The 5,498-nt window shown below is 38.2% G+C and overlaps 1 long non-coding RNA gene across 1 annotated transcript; it reads left to right on the forward strand.

The window, feature by feature from the left end:
- The first annotated feature begins 2,701 nt into the window (after positions 1 to 2,701).
- Positions 2,702 to 4,481, forward strand: LOC108990048. The gene is made up of 2 exons (XR_001995919.2): positions 2,702 to 3,098; positions 3,324 to 4,481. It is a non-coding gene; the product is annotated as an uncharacterized LOC108990048 (long non-coding RNA).
- Positions 4,482 to 5,498: the final 1,017 nt, after the last annotated feature.

Genomic DNA, 5,498 nt, shown 5'->3' on the forward strand with positions numbered 1-5,498 from the left:
TTTTACTGTATGAAGTAATACTTACTGAGTATTCGACTCATTTTAGTTTTTAAGTATGCCCCTCTCCCCACAGGAACTAAATGAGCAGAACGCGTCAGGACATACATGGCCCAATGGGAAGAGCACAGAAGTATAGGCATAAGAGTTTTAAATGTATGAGAGGCATTTTGTTTTAAATTTGATTTTTTTTGCTATAAACCTCTTTTATTATCAAAACACGTTTTATTTTATAACATAAAGCCTTGCACCCTGAGTATGGAAGTAAAAAGCTTTAAAAGGATCAGTAACTCCCGTCTCTTTTTCTAAAATCATTTTTCTAAAAAGTCCCACCACAAGGATGGGGCCTTACACATAGTCTCAGATAGGGACTGTACATTCACTAGCCTATTTTGGACGGAACTGTTCAAGGCCCAAGGGTTCCAACTTAAGTTTAGTACTGCATACCATCTTCAGACCGATGGACAGTCTGAGACAGTGAACAAGTGCCTCGAGACCTACCTGAGGTACTTTGTTGGGGACAGGCCTAGGGACTAGGTAAAATGGGTGTCATTGGTTGAATGGTGGTACAATACCACTCACCACTCAGCAACTATACTCACGCCCTTTGAGGGTTTGTATGGGTATCCCCCACTAAGACTGAGTTTGTGCATCACAGGGACAACGAGAGTGGAGGCAAGGGACATAGAACTCAGAACTAGAGAGCAAATTTCTTCCCTACTATGCAGTAATATAACAAAAGCACATAGCAGAATGGTACGATATGTCGACAAAAAGAGAAAAGATCGAGTCTTGAAGGTAGGGGATCAGGTTTACCTCAAGCTGCAACCATATCGGTAGACGTCCGTGTCTCAGTGCCAAGATTTGAAGCTGGCTTGCAATTACTATGGACCCTTTGTGGTGGAGCAGCGTGTGGGTGAAGTGGTGTACAAGTTGAGTTTACCCCCAACCTCTCAGATACATCTCGTCTTCCATATCTCTCAACTGAATAAGAGATTGGGAGAGGGAGAGGCAACGGCCACCACACTGCCTCCACTGAACAACCATGGGACTCTACAGCCTGAGCCTGAGGAGATTTTGGGTAGGAGGGTTTGGCCACTCAACAACAGACCCGTGACTGAGCTTCTGGTTCGGTGGCAAGGGCAAGGGTTTGAAAACGCGACATGGGAGGGGTACTACAAATTGAACAACGCCTTCCCACACCTTGTGGGCAAAGTGCTTTAAGGGGGAGGTATTGTGACATGCGAGGGGCTCTGCCTATTACCAGGGCGCCGCAGAGGAGGGGAGGAGATTAGGGATCGAGACTGAGGAAATGGGTGAAGTTGAAGTGGAATCCTAATTCGTAGTGAAGTATTTTTTCGTCTGGGTCAACTGCTTAGGGGTCAACCCGGCCATGGGCCGGTGCTTGGGCCAGAGTGATCTGTAGGTTAATGAGTCCATTCTTAATTGTAAGGCCTAGGCCCAGTCCATGATAGTAATGAGTCCATTCTTAATTGTAAGGCTTAGGCCCAGTCCATGATAGTGAATTAAGCTTGTTATTTTTCTAGTGTAATTGCATCTGTTATTCCCTGAGGTGCTATGCACAGTAAATTTTGATTTTCCCTTTTCAATTAGTCATGTCAAAGGATATATGAATTGTAGTGGGACTTTTTTTTCCCTTTAGCCAAAAAATAATACAAAATATTCATCTCTCTCTCTCTCTCTTTTCTCATCTTCTGGAGGAGCTCACCCTCGAAGTGAGTGTTTCTTTCTGATTTCCATAGCCGTGTAACATCCTAATTAACCAAGAGGATCAAAATAATAGCAAAGTCTTTTGGAATAATTGAGAGTATTTTCACATATGACTAGATGCACTGATCTTATGGCAGATGATTAGAAAGATGGATGCAATAGAATTTTGATATAGAAAAATTATATCCATGGATATTTATTTTGTTAGATTCATTGATGCCTATATTATCTCAAAAATCAATGCATATCTATTTAAACTATTCGATGTAGTTATAGAAGATATATACACTCCTGTGAATTTGGTGGTAATCATGTCATTTTTCTATATATGTTCGATACCTAGGTTTGTGAACATTCTCGTGATTATTCACCCAAAGGCCTCATATATACATACATATATATATATATATATATATATATATATGAGCATAGATTGTGATCAACTGCTAATTTCCTTCTCGACTGGTCATGAGTCTCGCCTATTCATTTTCAATCCTGAATCCTTGTTTTTAAAATTTAGTGAATGATTTTTAAATTGAGCCAAACGTTTTAAAATCTTCTAAATATTTTTATGAGTCTAAAATTATTTTAATAGGATATTTTAATGTTATTGAACCAAACCTAATTTTAAAGCAAGCCTCTTAAATTTTGAAACCCAAGAAATAAAATAGAATTTTAGTAACTCATTTTATTTAAATGGTTTTATTTCCTTAGAAATATTAATTAAAGTTCATTATTTGAATTATGTTAAAAACTCTATTTAATTGGATTAAGAATAAAAAGCTTGGTTTTTACATTTAGTCTAATTCCCTTCCCATTTATTTTTCTAGTCTTCATTTTCTATTAGCTCTCTTTTAATTGTCTATGATTACTCTCAACCATTGGATTACAAACCAAGCCCCTGCGTGTTGCCATCTAAGCTTTTCTCTTCATGTATATCCTCTCTTACTTTCCTTATTTCAGACCACACAACAGCCCTTTCTCTCTCTCCCTCTCTCTCCCTTGTTCTTCTTGTTCTTCTTCTTCTTCTTCAAGGCAGCAACATCTCTTGTATCTAAATTAGATGGAAATAGTTAAAGTAGATGGCAGAAACTGGAACAAGTGGTGGTGGTAGTATCAAGTTTTTAGCTGCAAAAACAGTTAATGCAGAAAACTAGTTTACTTCCCCTTAGTTTTACTGTTTCCTCCACTTTGTAGTATATATATTCCAGCTCCTTCCTATGGTTTCCCTTCTCATATTTCACGTCCTCTTCAAGTCTTGGAAGAACTTACCATCAAATTGTAATTGAAGCACATAAACAGCATCAGAAAACTGTAACAGACAGCAGCAGAAACGGTTTCTCATTTCGTCTTTCCTCTCCTTCTCATATGTAATCTCTTCTCACTTCAAGGCCCCTCATCTGTGCAATATATACTAGCTTAGTGGATGAGTAATCGAGCTCAAAATGAAGCAAAACAGAAAACAAAAACAACCTATATGCAGCAGCAGTTTTCATATTTGAACCCCTCATTTTTAATCTAATTTGTATTACTTTTTACTTCTTAGTTCCTCTTAACTCAAGCCTCCTCACTTATATCTTTATTTGGTTGTGAAGTGGCAGGTATGGTGGAGGAAATGATGATTTGGAGCAAGAAAACATCTAAGTTATTTGCTGCACATGCAAGAAACTAACCCTTCTATTTCAGTTTCTGTTTTGGTGTCTTGTGTAGCAAATCGTTTCATCTCTCTCCTTTCTTCAATGCTTATCTTTAACCTAATTAGTCCTCTATATTTGCTTATTAAACCACTAGAAGATGTGAAGTGTAGTATGTGAGCCTTAACCTTATACAAAATCAGTTTATCTAGATCTTTTAGCAAACCGCTATGCATATGGATCTTAGATAGAATTTTGTTTAGGCAAATGTTTCACTTTCTTTTCCTTCATGCCTTGTTTCCATGAATCATGTAGATAAATGCTATATGAAGGGATGGAACTTCTTATCAAATGAAAAGACCTCAAACCACTAGCTTTCCTAGTAAGAAAATATTCCTAAGCTGAACTATTTTTCTGGTTTAGTTTCCTTGCTGCAAAATTTCTGCAATAGTTGCCTTCCTAGTAGTTTTTATTGGGTCGACTTTTTAGGGTTTTCATATCCATCTTTAGGAATGTATTAGAATGAGGGAAGTTCTGAAAAGAAGAAAATACACAAGCTGTTGGATGTCTTACTAGTGCAGAAAAATAAGCAACTTTACCTCTCAATTCCTCTTAAGTTTCAGCTCTTTAGTTTGCTTTTATTTCATCTCTTCAATTCAGCCTCAATATGTGACTCTATAAGTGCCATGACCTTAAAATCTCAGACAAAAACTAGCTATCAGCCGCTGCGATCGAAGACAAAGCAGAAGCAAAACAGTAGCAAGTTGGTTCTTTCCTCAAGCTCTTCTTTTATTTTTTCAAGCAACCACTATTACTCAATGAAAATGAAGCCAAAGCTCAAGCTGCAGGTCGTCTGTCTTCTACAGTAGCTACAAGTCATTTAGCAGAGGCTCCACATGCAAAGCTGAAATGTGGAAAAGGATGATTCTCTCTATTTTGTCTTTACTTGTATTTTTCAATTTATTATTCTTTTATTCTTGGTAAATATTTTTGTTGATTAGCTTGATGCTATTTTTAGTATAGGAATTCTGTTAGTTGTTAGGATGGCAGAGAGTAAATGAGGCCCTCTCCCATGTCTTCTTAACAATTCAATTCCAGTGGAATATACATTTTCTCTTCTACCATGCATCATGCTCTCTGTACCCTTGTACGATTTTCCTTAATTTCTACAACCTTACATGGTACTAGAGCCTGAGAGCGACTATTCATGGAGGACTCACTGGAAAATTCTGATGACTCTTCTTCTACCCACACCAAAAACTCATCTGCTCATACAAACCTAAACACAAACACCCCTCATGCAAACACTGTGTCCCAAAACTTGAATCTCAATGATCCTGGAAACCATTTCCACTTAGACAAAGGTGGCAACCTTGCTATTATTCTGGTCACTGATTTACTCACCACCGACAATTATGCAACCTCGTCTCGTGCTATGCGACGAGCACTCCGTGCTAAAAACAAACTGTGTTTCATCAACGGACCATCCTGTAGCTTACCGACTCAGAGGATCCACTCTTTGAGCTCTGGGAACGTTGCAACGACATGGTGGTGTTGTGAATCCAAACTTCCATCAGCCCCTCCATCAAATCCAGTATCGTCTTTGTTGATGATGCCCGTGAGATTTGGCTCAATCTTCAAGATTAGTTTTCTCAACAGAATGGACCTCGGATTTTCCCACTTAAGAAAACCCTAGCCAGCTTTCTCCAAGAACACGATTCAGTAAGTGTTTACTATAGCAAGCTGAAAACACTTTGGGATGAGATTTCAATTTATAATCCAATTCCTGTTTGCAATTGTGGAACTATGAAAACCCTGTTAGATCGTTACCAACGTGATTGGGTGTTTCAATTTCTCTTGGACTTGCATGATTCCTATTATAATGGTGACCAGATTATGCTTTTAGATCCTTTACCCTTTGTCACTAAGACGTTCTCCTTAATACAACAACAAGAACGACAACACCAAATAATACCCAACATTCCATGGCCTTAGCCATTAAGAAACCCTTTTACACTTTCAAAATCTCTCCCCAGTCCAAGCCTACTCCAAAGAAGGAATGACCCTATTGTAGCCTTTGCAAAATATCAGGACATTCACTTGACAATTGTTTCAAAGTTGGTAATGACAAGGCAC

The sequence above is a fragment of the Juglans regia genome, chromosome 14, assembly GCF_001411555.2.
Source record: "Juglans regia cultivar Chandler chromosome 14, Walnut 2.0, whole genome shotgun sequence".
Taxonomy (NCBI): Eukaryota; Viridiplantae; Streptophyta; class Magnoliopsida; order Fagales; family Juglandaceae; genus Juglans; species Juglans regia.